The sequence below is a fragment of the Crotalus tigris genome, unplaced genomic scaffold (genome assembly GCF_016545835.1).
Source record: "Crotalus tigris isolate CLP2741 ecotype Arizona unplaced genomic scaffold, ASM1654583v1 scf7180000017731.4096049, whole genome shotgun sequence".
NCBI classification, from domain to species: Eukaryota; Metazoa; Chordata; class Lepidosauria; order Squamata; family Viperidae; genus Crotalus; species Crotalus tigris.
In genome coordinates this window covers 658,222-682,628 of record NW_024096599.1, presented here as the reverse complement: position 1 = coordinate 682,628, position 24,407 = coordinate 658,222, and the positions used below count along the sequence as shown (strand labels likewise).

At 35.0% G+C, this 24,407-nt stretch overlaps 1 long non-coding RNA gene across 1 annotated transcript; it reads right to left on the bottom strand.

The window, feature by feature from the left end:
* Positions 1-12,296: 12,296 nt before the first annotated feature.
* On the bottom strand, positions 12,297-15,253 carry LOC120306254. Its single transcript, XR_005556217.1, has 3 exons — positions 15,123-15,253; positions 13,546-13,647; positions 12,297-12,369 (listed from the first exon to the last, which is right to left on the bottom strand). It is a non-coding gene; the product is annotated as an uncharacterized LOC120306254 (long non-coding RNA).
* Positions 15,254-24,407: the final 9,154 nt, after the last annotated feature.

The following is a 24,407-nucleotide window of genomic DNA, read 5'->3' as shown; positions in this document are numbered from 1 at the left end:
TTTTCTTTTTCTTATTTCTTTTTCATTTTCTTCCTTTTCTTTTTTTCTTTTTCTTTTTAAATATTTTTTTTCTTAATGTTTACGTTATATATATCCTATTATTAATTATTTTATAAATTGTTAAAATTTGTTTAGTTTTCTTAAAATTTTAATTAAGCCTATATTCAGTTCTGGGAAGCTCGGGGGGGGGGATGGAGAGGGTGGTTGGGGAGGTGTTGGGTGAGGGTTGTTGTTTTTTTTTGTGTGTTGTTATTTGTAAAAACCTTTAAAAATTTTCAATAAAAAAAAAGTGTGTGGACAGCCTGTATATGCATATAGGGTATGTCCAGGAGGAAATATTTGAACAGGGTCAGTAGAACAATGAATGGCATATATTAACATGCAGGGCTTGCATAAAAGGCATTTCACTCCTGTTATTCAGGAAGAGTGAAATGAACACTGCAGTTTTTTTGGCCTCCTTAGGAAACTGCCTTGATCAAGATGGATCATTGGTCCAATTAGCTAAGTATTGTCTACACAGAATTGCAAGCAGGTCTTAAGAATGGCAGATACACATGGAATATTCTGTATATAAAATCATTGGTCTAATTTGAGGAGTGGCTTATCTCTTATATTCACCTGGATAAATTTAAGAGCCTCCTTTGTCTCACAAACAATTTCAAGATAAATTTCAAATATCTTAATAATGTGTTGACCTAGGATAACTGTAACTCTAACTCTATCTGTAACCCCAACTATAAACCACAATTTAAAAAATGAGAACAAAATACGGTAATAGTAATTTTAAAAATATTACAAATATATGAACTTCCAGAAGGAACGTCTCAAGACACAAGGTAGAAAATTCCTAGTGAGCTAAGAACTAAACAATTACAATTAGAATAATTAAGAGTATTAAAATTATATAAGAAAGCACATCTTTCTTTTCTTTTTCAAAACCATGTCCTAGTAGCATCCAGTCCACTCTTTTCTTTCTAGAATAGAGATATAAACAAAAATGCCCAGGCTTTTAAACAGTTTTTTCATCTTCCATCTTGACGCAAGATGAATCTCACAAAACTATCTGTGTTTGTTGATTAACTGAGAAAATGAATCAAGAAAAGTCATCTTTGTTCTATTTTCAGTTATTTCAAAGAGCATGGTTGCCTAAAAAGTTGCAAAATATTATCTCAATGGATTGATCTAAACCAATGTTTTTTAACCATGGCAGTTTTCAGATGAGTGGTCTTCAACTCCCAGAATTTCCTAGCCAGCAAAGTCAAGGTTGAGAAACACTGATCTAAAAAATTTAGCTTCAGTTGAACTAGGCCTTAAATTTTAATGAGAATAGTATTTCAGACCACATACAGATTCAATATCTAAATTTACTTGGGCCACTATGGTGGAAGGAAAAAAAATGAGAATATTGTTGAGAATATAGCATAGCATATTCTCTTATAGATGACCCTAGGTGAAGAAGGTTATTTGCAGCTTTTCCAATTTGGATTCAGGCCCAGGCATTGAATGGAGATTACATTGGTCAGAGTTGTAGACTGTTATATGTTTCTCATTACAATTTAATCTACCTTCTCTGACTAAGAATTATTAGGATAGGATAGGATAGGACAGGACAGGACAGGACAGGACAGGACAGGACAGGACAGAACTGGAAGGGACCTTCTAGTCCAGTCCCCTGGTGCTTTGGAGAATAGTTTGACCCCCTCTTCTTTTGGAGCCCTCAAATACTTCTTTTCTTTAGACTAGCCAGCCCAAGTCCTGCAGCCATTCTTCATATGTTTTAGTCTCCAGGTCTTTGATCATTTTAGTTCTCTTCTCTGAACTTTTTACAAGATCTCAACATCTTTTTTGTAGTATGGTGACTAAAATTGGTTGCAGTATTCCAGGTGTGGTCTTACTAGGGTTTTATAAAGTGGTACTAATACTTCATGTGATCTTGATTCTATGCCTCTGTTTATACAACCCAGGATTGTATTAGCTTTTTTTGGCTGCTGCTGCACACTGCTGGCACATGGTCAAGTAATCATCCTTCTCACAGTTGCTGTTTTTGAGTCAGATCTTGCCTTAAACTTTTGATTTTTCCTGCCTAAATGTAAAATTTTGCTTTTCTCCATATTAAAACTCATTTTGTTGGTTAGGGCCCATTGTTCAAGTTTGTCAAGATCTTTTTGGATCCTGAGCTTATCTTCTGGAGTGTTGGATACTCCTGCTAGTTTGGTGTCATCTGCAAACTTGATGAGTTCCCCTTCTATTCCCTCATCTAAGTCATTAATGAAGATATTGAATAGTACTGGGCCTAAAACAGAGTCTTGTAGTACTGCTTACTTCTCTCCATGTAGATGAAGTACCATTGAGGACTACTTGCTGAGTACAATTTGTCAGCCAGCTACAGATCCATCTGATGGTATTGTTGTCAATCCCACTTTTTTCTAGCTTACGCAGCAGGTTGTGATCTACTTTGTCAAATGTCTAAGTATACTGGACATGGAACCACTGATTGGTTCAAAATTGGGAAAGGAGTCCAGCAAGGCTGTATTCTGTTGCCCTGCCTATTTAACTTATATGCAGAGCACATCATGAGAAAGGCAGGACTAGATGAATCAAAAGTTGGAATTAAGATTGCCGGGAGAAATATCAACAACCTAAGATATGCAAATGATACCACTCTAATGGCAGAAAGTGAAGAGGAACTAAAGAGCCTCTTGATGTGGGTGAAGAAGGAGAGTGCAAAAGTTGGCTTGAAACTCAACATTAAGAAAACCAAGATAATGGCATCTCTACCCTCTTAATTCCTGGCAAAAAGATGGGGAAGAAATGAAGGTAGTAACAGATTTTATCTTCCTGGGCTCCAAGATCATCACAGATGGGGACTGCAGCCAAGAAATTAAAAGACGCTTGCTCCTGCGGAGGAAAGCTATGGCAAATCTAGACACCATACTAAAAAGCAGAGACATCACCCTGCCAACAAAAGTACATATAGTCAAGGCCGTAGTTTTCCCAGGTGCAATGTATGGCTGTGAAAGTTGGATCATAAGAAAGGCTGAGCGCAAAAGAATTGAGGCCTTTGAACTATGGTGCTGGAGAAGATTCCTGCAAATTCCTTGGACTACAAGGCGATCAAATTGGTCAGTCCTAGAGGAGATCAACCCTGACTGCTCTTTAGAAGGCCAGATCCTGAAGTTGAAACTCAAATACTTTGGCCACCTAATGAGAAGGAAGGACTCACTGGAGAAGAGCCTAAGGCTGGAAAAGATTGAGGGCAACAGAAGAAGGAGAAGACAGAGAATGAGGTGGCTGGATGGAGTCACTGAAGCAGTAGACGTGAGCTTAAATGGACTCCAGAAGATGGTAGAGGACAGGAAGACCTGGAGGAACGTTGTCCATGGAATCGCGATGGGTCGGACACGACTTAGCAACTAACAACAGCAACAAGTATACTATATGCACACCGTTTCGCTGGTCTACTAATTTAGTCACTTTATCAGAGAATGAAATAAGATTGGTTTAGCATGATCTGTTTTTCACAAACCCATGCTGGCTACTGGTTATAACTTTGTTTGCTTCTAGTTTTTCGCAGATCTGTTTTTTGATTATCTTTTCCAAGATGTTCCCAGATATTGATGTTAGATTGATCGGTCTGGGTTTTTTTCCTTTCTTGAAGATGGGAACCATCTCAGCACTTTTCCAATCATCAGGTATTTCCCCAGTGCTCCAGGATTTTTGAAAGATATGGTACAATGGTTCTGAGATAACATCTGCCAGCTCCTTCAGAACTCCGAGATGTAATCTGTCGGGTCCCAGTAATTTATATTCGTCAAGATCAGATAGGTGATCTCTTACCATTTTCTTGCTTATTTTGATTTTTGTTTCTAGTTTGTCTTTTGCATTAGTTTTTTTTTTTTGGTATGTTGGGCTATAATTTCTTTTTGTCTGAAGACTAATGCAAAGTATGAGTTAAGCAGTTCTGCTTTCTGTCTACTGTCTGTTACTTCCTTGCCATCTTCTCTCTTTAGTGGATCTACAGTTTCCTTGACTTTTTTATTATTAAGATAACTTAGAAGCTACAAAATGCAGCTATCAGTTTACTAACTGTTAAGTAGTGGTACAAGGGAATAACATTAATCTTGTGAGAGCTGTCCAAGTTGCCATTAGGCTACTAAAGCCATTTTAAAGTGCTAGTTATTATTTATAAAGTCTTATATGGGTTAGATCCTCACTATATTTACAACCTGGCCTAGGTAAATTTTGACTAGAGATTAAGAGGATAAGCTGAGAATTTCTCTTTCACAAGAGATTAAGGCGAGGGAGCCAGGAAATTGTGGAGCAGTTTATCTTTTCCCTAATTACTTATTAGAAACCCACATTTTGGGGGGGAATTAGCCAATTCAGGGAGAATGTATTAAGTAATTTAGGGGCCATGTGTTCTATTTTATGTGCTTTAATGATTTGTTTTTATGTTATTGCAGGTCACATGAAGTTTTATAAGTAGGTGGCATTGTATAAATAAATTCTAGACAATGAACCTTGTTGAATCCCAATGTCTTTGTCTTCTTCTTATCAGTATTTTTCAAGTTGTCTGATTCTTATTTTATAGAACTTTGTAATTGTCCCTTTAACTCTTTCATTTCTTTACAGAAGTCATCCATTTTCTGGTTAATTATGTCACCTTTAGCTAAATATGTTTGTAGCTGCTGAATAAGAGATTTCAAAAACACCAAGAGTTCTAAATTAGAAACTTCTAAAGCTTCTGGAATGCTGACAAGATCAGGATTAAAATAGCTCTCTCTCATACATCAGAAATGTATCAGCTTCACTAGGTTTATCAGCAATTTCAGCCATGTCAGCCTTTAAGGTTTTTATTTTCCAGCTTTTCAATAAAACCATCCTCCTCCATGAATGAGGAGGGAATGAAGAGTTTTTTTTTTTTCTGGTAGTAAGCTTTTTTCTGCTTACCAATTAAATAAGACAGAAGTCTCAGAAATAAAAATAATGTTTTTAACAAAAAGAATGTATGACCTGCAGCAACTGTGGTATGTCTTAATATTAAATCCATCTCAATAACTATCACTATTGTGGTTACCCGTTTTCATGAAATATTGAAATTTTCTAGATGATTTATCACTGATTACTGGACAAACAGATTTCTACTGCTCAAACTGTGATTAGTTTAAAATGTTATATGTAGTCTTCACTATTATCGATGTTGGCTACTGATCTTAACAGTTGTTATCTGGAGATTGTAGCAAATTATTCTATATAATGTAGTGTGTATCAGTGTACACACTGATGGTCAGAACAAAACATAAAAAGAACTTAGTGGAAGTAGGCACATAAATTCATCAAAACATTTCATTGTTCAAAATAACAATTCAACATTTCATTACATGAATTTAAAGCCTTGGATTTGATGTTATTTCATGTTCCCCATCATTCCTTTACAGGTATCAGTTAATATATTTTGTATGATTATAGATTACAGAGTAACTCAGCACTTCATTAACGAAAAAAAACATGAGCAAATAAATACAACTTCCTTTCAGGCAGTGCTGACCTTCCTGTGTTGAATGTACTACTGTACTTCCTGACCATGTACTAATTGCAGAGCTGATTCTCTTACTTAAGACCCATGTTTACTTACATGATGGCATTCTTTAAGAGGTCGAATTAGTGAATAATCAAAACAAAGGCTTGAGCTATTTGTACAACCACTGTAAAATGGAGCATTTCTATTATTTCTGGCTCAGGCATCCAGCCCATCTTGTCTCAGCCTTTCCTGGTTGGCATAACACAAAAGCAGAGTCTCTCAGTGAGCTGGGGATTCTTTCATTAACTATATGTCAATTTATCCTTTTTTGTTCAGAAGGTTCTTTAAGACCCCCCCCCCCCGCCAATGTTCATGTGGCTATTGTTCACTCTGAATCTGCAGATGGACTTTCTGCTCTGGTGGGCTCCCCTTCAAGATACTATAGAGTTCATGATATGCATTAGCTCACAAACAATGTAAGGTGCATATATTGTTCGACAAACAGGTCATTTATGGCCCACCATCTGGATTCCAAGATCTCTCCCCTGTGCTTTGTGAGTTAGAAACATTTATGTTTTCCATGTCTCCTATGATGTAAAATGGTAGTTTGCATTATACAGAGATGTCCCTTGATATCTGAAGTCCTTTTAGCTATGAAGTCCTTTTGCAGATCCCAAGTAGGTAAGTACAGAACAGACATTATTTATGGTAAAGGGTTTCATGTATTCATGGTTTTGACAAATGGTTTAGTTTGGAGGAGGAGCTGTTCATGAATGTCATACATCTGCAAAATGGAGGAGAACCTTTCAAACATGAATAAATTATGCAGTTTCTAGGTCTCATCCTCTGTGGTTTTGGTATCCACATTGCTAGGTTGGAACAGAACTTCTGTGTATGATTAGCGATATATATGTATATGGCAACCTAATGGCCCATATCAGTTCCATTCAGGCTAAGAAGATATATAACAATACAGAGAAGCAGCTGAAGGAAAACAGGATTAAAAATTATTTTATAGGAGAGTGAGGTGAATAAAATGGAAATTAAAGAGGGACTGAAAGAAAACTGACTAACATCATGAAATATTTATTGTATATACTTCACTACAAGAAAAACAAGCATGGATTTGGTGAAAGGGAGAGAATTTATCACAAAGGAAGAGGAGGATGAGGGAAGAAAGAGAAGGATGAGGGAAGAAAGAGGAGGAAGGTGGCTTCTCTTTTCCTCTCTCTGTCTTCAAATAAACTTGCCAGAAAAAAAATATGATTGAAGAATAGAGTGAGACAAACAGCAGAGCAGAGAGAACAAATGCATCACATCCCTTTACCAAGTAGTCTGGCAGCAGAATTTGTAAAACTGATAAAATATATTGGCAGCTACTTGTGCCAATATTTAGGGATGAGCAAAATGAGGAAGGCTCAGCTGGAGGAGAAGCAAATGAGTTCCTCCTCCAGCTATCTCCATATGAAGTAAAATTGTGACTATTGTTAAACTTCTAAGAATCAGAAACTCCATAAAATAATTAAAGCGATTTCAATCAGTTCAACTATTTAATTTGGGAGGATTCCATCTGAGGTGATGACTCAAATGAATCTCCTTTGAAGTGAATGTTGATGTTGAAACTTCTTACAATAATTTTTCTTTGTAGCAGTGGCAGATCTCTAGCATTTTAGGCATTTAAGGGGGTTGTTTGTCCATTTTATCAAGGACTGAAATATATGTTGCGTTTAATCTCTGGCATGTAACAGACTTTTTAAAAAGTCATATGGCATATGTATGAGATCCTTTTCACCAGAGATATTTTAATGTCCCTACTTTGGATGCTTTGCACCTAACATTGGCATGTTTTAATCTCAACTTATTTTCCTTTTACTTGTTACTGTTTTCAGAAAACTGAATTAGATAAAAGTCATATTTAACCACTTTGGCAAATTCAGTAGATGCAGTTGCTCTTATTTTTCCATCAGCCTGACTTGTAACCTTTTGGTTTGCATTCGCTCAGATGAAAATATGAGCAGGGCAAGTTAAAATATACAATTGCAGATTCTCATCAACACAATTGTTAATCTCATGAATTGACTCAGTGGCTTTTCCTCCTGCCATGCAATTACAGTAAATATTCCCCAGTATGATTATAATGTCAATTTTTAAAAACAATCACCCATAGAAAATGACTCTCCAGATGTTTTAGAATATAATCCAAAATATCAACAACTGGGATTGACAGGAGTTATGGTCCAACACATCTGAGGAGGCAGTTGAAAATGACTGTTATGTAGCCAACTCATTGTTTTCTATATTCCTATAGAAATAATATCTGATGTGAGTATACAAACCTCAAATATAAAATATTATCTGGTATAACAGGTAAAATAAATATTTCAGCTCATTGAATTATACTTATTTTACTTTTTCAACAATGTGCATTTTGAAAATGGATGCCGAATCAATGCCATCTAGTGGCTGTAGCATTCTGACCACACTAGTTGGTGTTTCAGTAGTTAGCCTTTCAGCATCATTGTTCCTTGTAAACAAGCAGGATAATGCATGAAATCTACTCCTTAAAAGAAAGTTTCTCGCTGAACAGATGGAAGAAAATACATTATTATTATTGTTCATTGCACAGTCAGCCAAATGTTGAGCCTGGATTTGGCATTTTTATCACCTATCACATCCTTCCAAAAGACCTCGTCTAGGCAGATGTTGTTGTTTGATGTTGTTAAAAGTATTGTTGCAGGATGAAAGTTGTTCCAAGTACAGATGCTTTTTGCAATTGCAATCTCATTTCCACCCAATTCAGGCAACCCTAAAAATGCTACGATTTGCAAATAGATAAACATTTGGGAAGTACTTTGTAACATGTGATTATTTTAAATGCTATTTGAACATTAGAACTATGCTTAAAATAATACGAGATCACTCTACAATTACAAATATTATATAGGCAGCTTTACAGAGAGTGGAGGCTCTTACCTTCACTAGTGATCAAAGGTCAAGCTGTGATCTGAAGCTTTTCACCATACTATTCTTCATGTCTAGACTCATCAGTTATCTAGTATCTAGTGACATCTTCAAAAAGTCTTCTTTCTGTGATTGTACTTCATAAATTGCATCCACCTCATTTGTTACAAACACATTCAGACATGGAAAGTAATATTTATAGTAGCACCCATTGTGAAATTAACTAGGTGATGCAACATAATTATTTTTGCATGAAAAACCAAATGAGATGTAATCCAGATAAGGCAGTGCAGTTATAAGATTACCCAATCCAAAAAGTTTGCATCCTCCATGCTTTTAAATATATTCTGGCAATGGACATTTCATTTACATACATATTTGGAAATCAAGACAACAAAGGTGATAGTAGGATGTTAGGCTCTAGACATCTTGATTATGTTTAATACTGAATTGTAATGATGCTCTCATTATGAAAGTGTTTATCATGAGTTCACAAAGCATTTATAAGGTTGAAGCTGAAAGATATTACAAAAAAAGCTGCTAGGAGTTTGTACACAGGCAGAATTTAGTTAACCGATTTGGCACTTGGCCACTGTGCTAAATTTAACAATCCTTTTTCAATGATGAGGGTAATTTTCTAGTCACATAAAAATATCTTTGCAGTTGCTGCTTTCTTGGAAAAAAAATACCCTAATGTGAAAAAAGTATCCACCTACTAATCTAGAATTCTTCTGTACTTTATTTAGATAACTCATTGAGAATGACTCATTGGCTGAAACAAGCAGGAAATTCTGCCTGGTATCTTTGCCTTCCTGGCTCCCTTTGGTGTTAATCATCTGCCTCGTCACAACAATACATCCCTCCCCCACTTAAATTATAATTACATACATTTTTTTCTCCCCAGCTTTATTTTTTCTACAACTAAGAATTCTGTGACATCTAATATTTATTGAGTAGAGTTTATCTGATAGACACATGGAGCTTAAAGGTCTTTCAGAGCAAACTGTGAGAATACATAAACAAGTGTAACAAGACAGCAAATCAAAACAAAAAGGAATTCTCCTTTGTAAGTGGAGATCTGTTCCATCTAATACATAGTGATGATGTTCTAAGCTATTGCTTTGACATTATTAACTGAATATTGTTGTTGAATCATAAATGATAATGCCAATTGCAAATGACACTACTTAGCCATGCTTCAAATTTCAAGCATTCCCTAAATAATACTAACCATGATATCAAAAATAACTTATACAATACAATCAGAAGGTTATTACAATTGCCAAAATGTCAAAAATCTGCAGACAGATGGCACTCTTTCCTTTTTATTAGGAAATCCTTATTCAAGTGCAGCAATGAAACTGGAGGTTGTAACCCTTTTGTTAGAACTGGGTCATTTGCTGAAATGAATTAGAAAATGGGAATAGTGCCATCTTTAATCAGACTACAAATCCATCCAATCCAATCTTCTGTTTCTGCAATAGCCTATCACTGTGTCTGTTGACATACCACAGCAGTACATGAGAATGATAGCATACCTAGAAATTATTATCAAAAAGCTCAACAGTTGGAAGCAGACAGTATTCATGACTTCATCATCATTGCAAATCTTAACTTTTCTGAATTTGTATAAAGTCAGATGGGCAGCCCCTACTGCAAGTGATTCTGACAGCCCCTACTGCAAGTGATTCTGCAGTTGTATTATGGAGTTTGTAAATATATCTTTCATTTTAGTGGTTTGGTTCTCCTTCCTTTATGCTAATGGATGTAGACAACAGCATTTGTGTAAATATGATTTTGATAATGAGCCATCAAACTGGTGTTGATTCTTAGCAACTACATTCTCCATGATGATCTGTCTGCAACCCAGCCCTTCAGGGTTGGATGTACACACCATTGTTTTAAATTGATCTTGTCCTCTTATGTTTCCTTTCACCATACCTAGCCTGTCAGACTTCTTAGCCAAGGTTAGTCATGTGTAAAAGTATGATAAATTGTCTGTTCCTTGAGTGAGAACTTTTGATTGATTTGTTCTGTGATTGATTTGTTTTTTTTTTAAGTTGGCTATCCATGGTTTTCTTAGGAGCTTTCTCCAATATCAAAAATTTCCAAGTATCAATATACTTTCTCTCTTTATTCTTCAAAATCTAAGTTTTACTTCTCACAAGAAAAAAAAAACCCATTACATTGCTTTCTACATATAGACACATCCCAGCAACTGAGTATTTTTTGCAATGCCTTCCAGGCTATTGTATCAAGCGCTAGTATATAGCATATTTATTGATTGTAGAATCCTTTTAATAGATCTTAAAAGACAGAAGCTATCCATCACTTCTATATCTTCACTGTCAGTTCTAAGCTAGTTGATGTAGTTTTTGTGATTGGTTTGGTCCTGTTTATATATAATCTTAATCCCATGTTATTCATTTCATGAAGAGTGAATATAGTTACTAGAGTTTTCAGATTATTTCCATGTTTCATTATTAGAATAGGGTCATGAGCATTACGCAGGTTATTGAAGTTTCTTAGTCCAATTTTAAAACCATAAAGCCTCCCTCAACATATATTCAGCATATAATTGTATAAATAAGAAGATAGTTTTGTCTCCCTCCCTTGTTGACTTGGAACCAATCTATTTTGCTATGTTCCATCTGTTTTGTGACTTCCTATCCTGTTTCACATGATGACAATAAGTTATTCTGGGTTTCCCATTTTACTAAGGACATTCCACAGCTTGACATAATTTCAAAGGATAGAAAAATGCTTAGCATCATCCATTGCAGATTAGAGCCCTACGTGGAAAGACAGATGGCAAGCTGGTTTTAGTACAGGCAGAGCAACAAGAACATTATTGCTGATGCATACTGGAGAATCGAGAAAGCCAAAAGTACATCAAAAAGAAATTAATATGTGCTTCATTAATTATAGATTATAGTAGTTTGGACAGAAATTTACTCTGTTGCCTTTGAACTCCACTAAATGGCAGTTGTGAAATTGAGGTTGTATTATATAAGAGTTGTTCTAATCCCTTCATATATTCACCCTTTATATTTTAAATTTTAAGTACATTCATATCATGAACATGTTCCCATGTTTATTTTTCCCAGTTCCCAATGGTGAATCTATCATTTTCACATGTGAGTCAGTATTATCAAACTGTACACCCCAAACTCTAATATCAAAATCCTTTTCCTGGTCAGTCTCTACTAATTAAGCATATATATATTTATGATATTTTTTAAAAAAATGGTTTTATTACAATATATATCAGTTTACACATACATCAAATATATTTGCTATCTTCATTCCAACTATGATTTGGTGGTATCCACAAATTCCTTAGTGCTCTTTTCTAATTCCAGATTCATATCGGAAAGCACATAATATGTTAGCACAGAGGGAAATTAAAGGGTCACTTAGTTTCTATAATTTCTGTTCTGATTATAAGGATCAATTTCTTAAATGAATATTCTGCCTACTTCATTAACCAAATGCATACATAATGCTACCCTGTTCATTGTATTTTATAGTATGTACATATGGTTAGTCTTGAAGAGTAATGATTGTATAATTATATTTTTACTTAACTATCTCTCAATGCTTAATTTAGAAACTAAGCTATAGGAAAAGGGTAGAATTATATAAATATTATATTCCTTATCAGGGATACATGGAACTTCATATCAACATATGACATAGCGCCAGTATGATCTAGTGAGTAAGGCACCAAGCTAGAAATCAAGAAACTGTGACTTCTAGTCTCACCTTAGGCATGTAGGCTGACTGGATATTGGGCTAGTCACTCTCAGCCCAACTCATGTCACATATTTGTTGTTGTGGGGAAAATAGAAGTAGAAAGGATTATTATCTGCGCTGCCTTGAGTGATCTATAAAAATAATAAAGACAGGATAAATATCTAAAAGGTTAACTCTTATTATAATCTACGTGCAAATAATGCTTATCCTGAAATTTAAGTAGAAAATGTCTATTTTGCAATACAACTTCCACACTTTCATGAATTTTAGTATAGATTCTTTATGACTACAATGATATATTTGTTGAAGAGGCAAGAAGAGGAGAAGATGGTAGTTTTTTAACTAATCAAATAATTGCAAATGATCTTACATACAATAAATGTACAAGGACAATTATATATTTTTTACACTTTGAAATGAGGTAACTATGGTTTTAGAGAAGATGGGTGGGGGAAAATAAGGACCTAATTTTAAGGGCTTCAACTTTCTGACAGAAACCCTGCATGCTTCCCCAAGTTCTTTAAATATAAGTATTTCATTTTATTTTGCATCTGTTTATAACTGAGAGATATTTGAACTAGTGAAAATAAAATAGAGGTTGCCCATCCAAAGTTTAATGAATAAAATTAAGATATATAAAAATAAACTAAGGAGTTGACAATAAAGCCTGGCATTCTTTTATTGCAGTCCACTTTTCAGTGAGTGAAGATAAATTTCCCATTAATTGGTAAAATCCACATTCTGGATAGACAGGACCATTGGTTTGAGAAAGGGGTAAAAGAGGCCATTCATGTTAACATTGAGCAGCCCTGTCTCAACAGAAGGGGAGGGATAAGACACCATCTATCTCCTTTCTACAGTCCTTTCAGCAGTTCCAAGAAGATTCCACCCCCATTTGCACTCTGATACAGGTGAATCTGAGGGCATAGATAAACCCCCAAGTGGCCTGAAGAGCTCTCAGGGAGAGTGCAAAGACCAGATGACTGCAAAGAATTATGATCCTTCCAACAAACCCCCCCTCCCATCCTTGTCTAAACTAATCCCTCTACAGCCCCCACCATCCTCCCAAAACCGATGAAGCTTCTTGGATGAGAAGCAAAATGTCTTCTTCTTCTTTCTAAAGAAAAACCATTCCGGTTGCTTTTTGAAAAAGCACCTTTGAGACAACATGACCTGCAATTATCTGCTTGTCTATTAACTCACTGCATTAAGAATCACTGTCATGTCTTAATTACTGCATGTCCTAGAGAAATACAACAAAACCCTCCTCACCCCTAGGCAAAAGAGAAATAAAATAAATAGCTTACATCCTTATCCTCCAGATCTGGATTTTTATATTTGGTTGTCTGTACAGTATACAGAAAATCACAGCAGTTGAAGTTTCTTTATTATGGCCAAAGGTCAAAAACCTGCAAATGTTGAAATAATCAAATTTCTTTTCTTTTTTTTAAAAAAGAGCCACAATAAATATATTAATTCTATGCAATTATATTTGTATGGATTTAATAGTCAATATAAGAATATTTAGAAAGTTTACATTAGATTATATCATTATTTTTGACAGTAACTATTGGAGACAGAACAAATTCAAATATATATTGTCCAAAGTGTCTTTATAAAAATACATTATAAGAAAAACATGAGCTATAATTTCCATAAAGCTCATATTGCGCGAAGGGTATCATCATATGATATTTTCTTATATTTCCTTTCAGTATAGCTGTTGGTGTCATATTAAAGTATATTAATGGCATAGCTCTCTTGTATTCTGATATTTCAATTAGATTTAAATATGTGGCCTGACTGGAACTAATAGCCTGACAACTGAAATAAATCCTCTTGAGAGAAAAGTTTGTATTTCTTGCTCTCTCTACATAAACTGTGACTCCGCCTGGACAAAACTCAAGGTAATAAAACTTCTGATGAATATCAGCCTCAGCAGAATAGAACTTCTTCATTTGGAGATATGTTATCTGGTAAAACTAAGAAAATTAAACTAGTAAGGAAAAGTAATAATTTCAAGTACTAACTGAAGATGTTGATTTGTATCATAATTTTTATTCTTGACTTAGAATATAAGTCAAGACTTAGAACCACATTTTGAACACAATAAGATTAACTGGAGTATTTTGTACTAAAACTGTGACTGCAACGACACAAAGGCTTTGATATTATTAAGGGACCTTGCCTGATGTCTATGAAACAGCTTGCATTTAATCTTTGGCTGTAAATAATTTAATTGATAGGACATTCAGAGCATCTACAAATCAATAAAACATTTTTATGGTCAGAGTTGACTTTTGTCTGCTTGGGGGCATGAAAGAGTCAAAATCCTAGCTGAATTTTTTTATGGCTTTGTAGGGAGAGCTACAAAGCCCTCAGATCACCTTTCCCTTTGAGAGGGCTGCTCGAGTGGAAGCTGGAAAATGTGGTGACACAGGACTCCCTCCACATGGAGAATTGGATTGACCACAAGATTCCCCAAATCTCAATATTTCAAAGAAAAGATCAGTTTTCCTCAATTTTGAATAATTCACTGCCAAGCCAGGAAAAAAAATGTCTCAGCTTTCTGATGTAAGCAGTAGTGTACGATTGTAGAAGTCCAGACAAAGTTGCCTGTGAAGTGCCCTGCCTCTCTACTCCTTTGGAAGCTTTTCTGAGGAACCATTTTGATGTATCTGACATATATTCTTCAATATACAGTAGTCTTTAACGTGTTACCTGGAATTAGTTTTAGTCAAATGTCACAATTTATGGTTTCCAGAAAATTTACCTTGTTATGCCATTAAAGAAAATATAACAAGGTAAAAGTCTAACAATGTTTTAGGCAGAAATCTTGACAGATGAATTTGATGAAAGATTTTAGTCCTTCATGACAACTTACCCTCTGATGAAGGTCTCGCTCTTGAAGGTGCCACAAGCTTATAAATTGTTGTAAATTCTGATGTAGCACTTCAGGTTCTTGCAGATTAGATGTCTCTTTCAAGGAGAAAAATAATTCATGTAAAAGAATTGATATAATCTTCTATTTTGTCTGTCAAATCACAGGGCAATCAATTGGAAAAATTATCCCGATGGCTGAAATGGGAAGCTGTTAACTCATTTTCATGCAAATAGATGATTAAATGGACCCCAGTGGAAAGAAGGGGAATTAGATGCATAAATTGTTGCTGTGGATACTCAGCAGCAAAGCAGAATTACCAGCCATTCCAGTTATGGGACAGGACTACAGAGCAGAAATACAGCAACAGCAGCCCAGAAAAAAGAATCTCTTGGGTAACACTTTATACTGATGTTTCATCTCAAAACCTGAATATCTCCAGAGTACTTAATAAAGTGTGAAATGTCTTGAGTTCTTAATAATCAACAAAAATGATTATTTTCTGTTTTATGTGGACAATTTTGTAGGAGCCAAGGGTTAGATTTGGCTGCCAGGAGTCAAATGGGCCAAACAAAAATTAAAATGTAAGGGGTTTTTATATTTTGTTAAAAATATTTAACAGAATTGCTCTCGACCCATTAGTTACATTTTTTTCATTTTCACTCTAAAAATGGGAATTGGGAATAAATATGAGATATAGTGCAATGGTGGCACAGTGATTACAATGCAGTACTGTAGGCTAACTCACTGATCACTCCAGGAGTTCAATTCTGAACACTCAAGGTTGACTCAGCCTTCCATCCTTCCGAGGTCAATAAAAAAAGGACCTAGATTGTTGAAGGCAATATGCTGACTCTGTAAACTGCTTAGAGAGGGCCGTAGAGCACTATGAAGCGGTATATAATTCTAAGTGCTATTGCTATTTCTGTCTTTTAGGGGCCTGGAGTTGCTTGTGCTATATAAAGGCACTTCTGTCAAGAAGCATGTGAATTCATGTTCATGTACCTTTCTGGCATATGCATGGTTCTCCATTCATTGTTATGGGTGTGACCCACCCATAATATGCATGGGAATATAGTAAAATGTGTGGCAATGTGGATGGATAGTTATAATACCTTTTCCTGCAATAGTTACTTGGTAACTGAAATAATTGACTTTCATATGCAAATCAGTTTCCTCTTTTCTAATGGCACCTTCATTTTGCCTGGAGTTAACTCCAAACTCACTTTTTCTCATCCAACACACACTCCACTCACTGAACTTAGGCAATGTTGACTGGTTTCCCATCCTCACCAATAGTAGTGCTAGTGCAAACTGGCCACTGTCATAGTGTAAATTCTGTCAGGACTGTGGTGCTATAAATTATATAAAAAAGGAATATGTGCTGCATATCATTAATCACAAAGTCATTTTATAATTCCTTCAGCAAACATAGTCTAAAGGCAGCTATAAGGGCATGGAGTTTGTGCAAACTCCTAGATTTATATGTCACATGCAATGAGGAGTATGGAAGCAGCAGCAGTTTTCTCCAGTAAAACTGCACTGAAACCGTCTAAGTGTTATATACCTGTATTAGTAAAATAAATACCGTATATTCCCAAAAATACCCAACCTTAGAATTTTCAATGAGAATGCCACAAAAAATGTGCCACTCATGGATAAGCGAATCCACATTTTTCATTGTACTTTGCTAAAAAATTCAAAGGCCTGTTTCTCTTTGAATGAGCTTACATGCAAGGATATATTCATTTATATTCATGGGTAAATCCATGCACAGATCAATCAAAACCAATTTTGGGCTATATTTTGGCTTCTAAAATTCTTAGTTTATCTACAAATATATACAGTATTAGTCAGTAAAATGAAAAGAGATAAAATACAGCAAATAATATAACTATCTCTAGCATGAAAAAATTGGATCTCTTGCAACACTCTGTATCTAATTTCTTCAACAAGAGGCAATTTCCATCTGGTAATTTCTCTAGAGTCAGCAGTGCAAGAGCAAAAGGTAACAGAAGGCCTTTCAAAAATTCACTAGTGCTAGATTGCTGGCTTTTATGCTTCTTTGCTAAGAACTATAGCAGTCACAATGATACTCAGGCAGTCCCTGGGCTGGTAATTTGTGAAGCATTTGAGACCTTGAAGCAAGAATACACTCCAGGATTGCTCCAGGTTGCATTTTATTTATCAGTGTGATACAACCAAAGTTATAAATGCACTCATTTTCAATAGCAACTGATCCATTGCAAACTTATATAAAGTCATTGGCCTGGAATCTTTTTTATGACACATGAATTTCCATTGTTCCACATATTTTAATTTCTCCAGACTGTTCAATAAACTAAGGTGAATACAGTCATCCTCTATTATTTGCCTGATGTTAGCCTTTTCTAATGAATTGAGTTTCTCTTTAATACATACATGCATTCCTACATACATAGTGGTACCTTGGTACTCAACAGCATTGAAACTCATCAAATTTGGTACTCAACTCATTTTGATGTGAAAATGTTGTTCCGCTACTCATTGTTTGTTTTGTATTCAACACACAAGCTAGAACTTGTCAGTGTCAGCTACCTTATGACTCACTACATTATTCCTTATAGGAAAAAATTGTTTGGTACTCACTGTTTTGATACTCATTGAACCTCCTGGATATGACACATGACATATCAAACACACACACATATATTATCATCATCATCATTTTAGCCATGGTCTGTCCACTGCAGGATGAAGGCCTCTTCTGCATGTTTCCAATCAATATAGTCCTGAGCTTTCTTTTGCCAATTGGGCCTACTTGCTGATGTCCTTGATTCAACTTGTTTTAGGTCTCTTTCATAGATGCTTTTTATCAAGTGGGATCCATTCTATGACTGCCTTGGTCCACCTGCCTTCAGTTCTTGCTATTTGACCAGCTCATTTCCATTTCAATTCTTTTCTCTCACACTCACATACATACACACAATATTTAAGTCAATACCTTGACATAAGAAAGACAGATTACTCTGCTTTACTTGTGATTTCTTTTCATGTCAGGGTGGGATATGACCATTCTTTCCTTGATTGTCCAGTTGTCAGACGATAATTGCCAAAAATGCCATGGACGTTTTCTTACCCTGTCTCTTGCTTCAATGAGCCACTGTTGTCTCTGTCAGGGTTCTCTTTTTCAAATGGAGAGCCACAAATGGTGTGGAAACATGACTACAAAGTGGGTAAATAACAATACATTAAATGCAGTTAGTGTCATTAATTCCCATATGTTCAGTGTATCATTTTTGTCCCACTAAAGATTAATATTCATTTTTAACTAGCAAAGAAAGAGAATGGAAATTACCAGAATTTCTTCCTTGATGAACATTTTTGGAATTATCCAGCTAGTTGTAATAAATTACTAAGACAAGGCTGGGAAACATGCTGCCAGTGGGTATTGGGCAGACTACAAATCCCATCCTGGTTGTCTGCCAACCTTTTCCCCAGCCCCTAAAAACAATTAAACAGGTCTCTGGAATTTGTAAGACATTTATTCATAAGAATGCCTCTGAATCCTCACAGGTGTTTAAAATTCTTTATGAATGGTTCCAACCCAATGCTGTTTGAAGGAGTAAACACTTTTCTAGCAAGAAAGACAAAGGTATGCTGGCATTGGTGAAGTGGCAGTGAATAAGTTCACTAATTTGTCTGTTAAATGAATATGCTGTTGGGATCATGTCCAACCTGGCAGTCATTTTGTGAATGGTTTCATTCCTTCATTCATATATATAATATATATATATATATATATATATATATATATATATATATATATATATATATATTATTTAGTATATATACTAAATTATGAAGTTTGAGAAAGTAAAATAGTTTTAAAGTCAATTTCTTCACTGATCTTATAACCTATTGGTTTGCAGATGATTGCCTTTTTTCAAAGTAATAACTTTTTCCAATCAACACCCTCACACATTTATTATAAATATTGCAAGGCATCAGATGTTGATACAGTTATCTGACTAGATATTATACCAGCTGAATTGCTGGAGTGATTTTTCTTTAGGAGTAATTTGCAGTTGGAAGAACATGTATGATTCCTAACTGCCTTCTTTTTATTACATAACAGCTGCTTCCCAGATGAAATCTATTTGCAATCAGATCCTGCTTGATGTTAAATAAAAAATGCAGTCTGCAAAACATTACTATAATAGTTAAATTTTAACCATTGCAACAATTTTAACATCTGCACAAATATTATAGCTTGTCTAGCAATCTTTCCTTTCTGTTAATAATGCATAGACATTTGTATATCATTTAAGTATATTTTAAATTCCATATTCAACTTTATTTTTATAAACCTGTTTTAATCAAACCAAAGGGTATCATTGATTGTATAAAATATTGCTATCTCAAATTTGAATTGCAAGAGCATATAGAGAAGTTTCCAAAGGTCCTCCCAAAGTTTAACATTAAGTTAAAACCCAAACCTGATTCAATTATATCATGCTAAAAATGTGGAAAGATGTAACATACAATTTACTATTACTGGATGTCTAACTTGTACAGATATTGACAGATCAACTATTGAAAATGATACAACTGCAAAATAATTTATTTTAAAAATTGTTCCTGCCTTTCAACTAAGGATAAAGATACCATTCTTTAGTATCCTCTAAAATTTGGGTAACTAGAAATTACTATAATTTATGTTTGCTAATCCACACTTCTGTGGCGTCAACAAAATTACCGGTATATGATTTTTAAAAAACCTATTCAACTCACTCTTTTTTGTGTGTGAGAAAAGTGAAATGCTTCCTCGGCGAAATCAATTGGAGGATCAAAGGACTCAGTACATTACATTTTCTGAAAGTTGCTCACCAAATGTATTATTTCATCTCCTGAGATATACTTGAAAAAGAGAAACTCCTTCCAGTAAAACTTTACCCTGAAACAATTTTCAAGATAAATGAGGTAGTCTAATAGTTAATGGGACATTTTTAAATTGGTCAATTCTTATTCATTTGTCCATTGCAGTTTACAATATGGATGATTCTGAGATTTTTCAATGTAAGAAAACCTAATTGTGAAAAAATGTCAGTCAGGAGTTATCCTGACAGCCCCTGGGAGATGATGTGAATTGCACTCTAAAACCCCTGGAAGCAGCTCGATTGAAGGAAGGTTACCTAAATTCAGATACTTAAAGGGAAGGGATTGTGATCTATAATGCTTTTTTCAGTATAACTCATTATCCAGCTAAGTGGGAACACTTTAAATGGTTTTCCAGCATAATCTATTACATGCTGTTTCATTAACAGAATGACATCTTTTTTTTAACTATGTACCAAAGTTATGCCCAAAGCACAAGACCTCTATTTTGACTAAACATTATTTGCCATCTCAGAATTAAAATAAGTTTGCTTCTGCAACTTGTTTTTCTTAGCTTTAATGGAATTGGCCCTCTCCCCCCACTCCCTCCTCCCCAAAAACATCAACTGAACAATATATTTTATCCATTTGCTAACACAACTTTGCACTTGTTTTGCAATAGAGCTGTCTGGATAATTACAAACAATATACATTTATAGTGTTGCAGTAACTTATGAGTCATAACAACCAACATGATACATTATCTACCAGGGAACTTTTGCTGCTTTGCAGTAAATTCATTATAGTTGGCTTTTATTTAGTCTTGGTAAATAGAAACTGTAAACCATAAGGGATAATGATAGAACAAATTAAGAGTCAAGTTCACTGCTACTAATGGGTGCAATGCACTTGTGATCATAAAACAATACCAGTTGCCCTATGATATAAGAAGATAAAATAGTTTGGAAGTGTTTCTCAGGCAAAAAGATATCAATTAATTAACAAACTTTTGAATGCTGCTTATTCAAAAAAGATAAAGTATGACATAATAATTGAATGAAATTAAAATAAAACATCAATGAATTCAGCAGGCATCTGCACCAACCACTATTCCATCTTGCTGGAATTCAATCTGCATCTCTCCCAACCTATCCTTCACATCCTCCAGGCATCAGGTCAAATTTCGGATCATATTGTCGTTACACAAGAATGTCTGGGCCAGATAATTCACACTTGACCAAAAAAATAAATAAATTCCTCCACCTTTGATCTCATAGAACCTAACACTAAAAGATATTTTAGGATCATTTCAGTGAATACATTATTAACAAGCAGAATTCTGTTATTTGGACAAGCCAGTCTACTAGAAAATAAGCTATAATCCATGGTTCTTTCAAGAAGACAGAAAGTCTCTAAGCTCAATTACCTCTAACAGAGAAGTAGAACCACCATTTCATTGTTTTAAGAGGGAATACAAAAATGTGAAATACACACAAAAAATAGAATAGCAATGACTTTGATATGAAGGTAATAATAACATACTACTTTATAGCTATCACAGATGAAATGAAAATTCATTTTCTGGTTAGATTCAAAATGCATTTGGGAATGTAGCCTTTGATGAAAACCAAGGAAAAATTTCTGGTATTTTTTGTTATAAAGATCTCATGAAGAATGACTGTAGAAAGATAAAAGATTATTCAAACTTTATTACACAAGTATTGTAAAATTTTGATTTTGAAAATTTGAGGTTGTTTTCTCAATCATTGTGCGTGTGCATATATGTGTATATATTTTGTATGTGTGTGTATTCTTGTCCCACTTTTGAAAATAATTACCAAATTTTAAAATGAATCATTGCAGGGCTGTCGCCTGAGAATACTAGGAATTATTGTCCAGGAATGTCTGCAATCTTGCAATTTGTATATCCCTATTGTAAATAAAGCTTTTGGTATTATGTAGAAAATTAGTTTCCTATGTAGCAGACCCTATTAGACAATAATAGTTTTTGCAGTTTCTAATTGACTGATTCTCTCTTAGTACAGAAATGAAACAATTGTTGAACTATTGAAGTGATAAGCTCCTGTTTTACAATAAGGCCCAAAGGAACTACCATATGGTAGATATTAATGTTCTTGAAAGATCATCAATCAAGATTCTGCGGTTTTTTAAAAAATATCCAGCCTGAGGCTCATGTGGATTTATTTTCTTCTTTAAATGAAATCTTGTGCAGCTTCCAAAAACATTTACCGGTAAACATGTCCTCAGCAAATGGGTAGACTAACAAGGGAAAAAATTACAATGTGAACAAAAACTGAAGACAAAAAGTTTAGTTCAGTGAACTGGAAGACATACTTAGGATAAAATGCAAGATTGGCATCAAGACTTTTGTATTGCAAAAAAAAAAAAAGAACTAGATTCTAATCTAAGGCATGCTGTCAAAAAACTCAAAGGCAAACTTACTTACTCGTAAGCATTATATGCTAAGATGAGAACATTTAATATCTTTCTGATAAATTTAGATATTTTTTATGAAATTGCAATTCTTGCTTTGAAGGTTACAATCACTAAGGAAATAGACAACAAAATTATCATTTTTCCATCATAGTATTTCTTAACATATATTTTATTTATTCAGAAGCTCATTAATCAATGGAAATTGATTTGATCATTACAATTATTTTTAGGGAACTGTGAAAAGTACACATTTATTTGTAACATTAAATACACATAAGAAAATCACATTGTATTAGATCAGTGGTTCTCAACCTTTCTAATGCCGTGACCCCATAATACAGTTCCCCATGTTGTGGTGACCCCCAAGTGGGTGTGGCCACCAATAAGAGGGAGTAGGACAGCTAGGGAAAAGAGAACAAAATGGTGGACAGCCTTGTTTGGTGACCCCCATGAAATGGTCGTTCGACCCCAAATGGGGTCCCGACCCACAGGTTGAGAACCACTGTATTAGATGTTCAGATAAATAATATTTCATCAACGAATAATTGTACTATACTATGTCTTTTTCAAGAAATAATATTTCATAAGAACAATGAAGATGACTCTATGGATGCACTATTGGCAATATGGTGACTTCTACTTTTTTCTCCTCTTCTGCATTATTTATCATTCAAGAACTCAGGATAGCATACCTACTGTCTCTGCCTCATAATTTATTTCCCAAAAAATTCTATGAGCTGACAGAGAATGACTGACCTGTAATTGCTCATTCAACTTCTGTGAGTGATGGCTGAATAGAAACTGCTTATGATCACCAGCTATCATAGGTAACAGACATTGGAATTATTAGCCCAGATTTGTTAAAATGTGTTCTTGTTCAGCTCTGGAAGATTCACATTTTATCTGCCTTTTTTGTATACTCTGCTTCTATCTTCTCTTCCACAGGTTTACTAAATCTGGACTGCAAAAAGTCTAGAGGAGTATCTCTTTGCTTCTTAGCTAGATTTTTGTAGCCCAAATCTAGTAGCCCAACTTATTTCCTAGTGTCAGGTAGGTTAAGGCAGCAAGAGTACACCCCAAGATGGAAATTGTTTGGCTGCCTCCACAAACAAGCCTCCATGCTTTTCTTCTTCTGAAGTAAGCCTCCTGCCTTTCTTCTTCCCCATGTCTTGATAGAGTGCAAGTACCAAATTAAAAATCTTAAATATGACTGGTATCATTACCTGCTACTAAAAAGGTAAACATCCCATACACTGTTGTCCATTCCTAATCACAATGATGAAACGATGTTAAAACATGACCAATCCTTGTATTACACTATCACAAACAAATATAAAAGGGACAAAGTTTGCATTGTGATGTTATGACATGTGTTAGCGTGCTGCCCCACTCACTCATATACGCACAAAGTGGGGTTTTGGAGAGTTTTTTACTGTTCCCCAGCATTCCTTTCACCTAGCCTCAGAACTATCCCAAATAAATCCAGGCCAAGGTTAATCCAACGAGCTATGACCAATAGTCCAGAAAACAAATAGTAAGTTGCTCCAACCAATAAATCCACCAAGCAAACTTAACTCCACCAGGCCGAACTGAAATATACCCAGAAGAGCTCACTTGGCAAAAGAAGTTCAGAGTCTCCAAGGCACCAAGTCAAACTGAAAGCACACGGAATACACAGTCAAAAACCAAATACGTTGTTCCCAGCAATGTCTCCCTCTTCCTGCTATGATAAATAGCTTTCTGGTGCAACCCATCAAGATTGGCGGGGTTTTCGCCTGAATAATAGGGCAGATCTCTGCTGCTCCTATCTTTTCTCTACCCTGTGTGCTCTTGGATTTACCACAGAAGGCAGCTCCTTCTCCTCCTCCTTCTCTTTACAGACCATTTGCCCCTGCAAACTGTCTTTAGCCGAAGCCTCCTATAAATCTCTTAAGGCTGGCCATTCTGAGTCATTAATTAACCCAGTCCCTGACG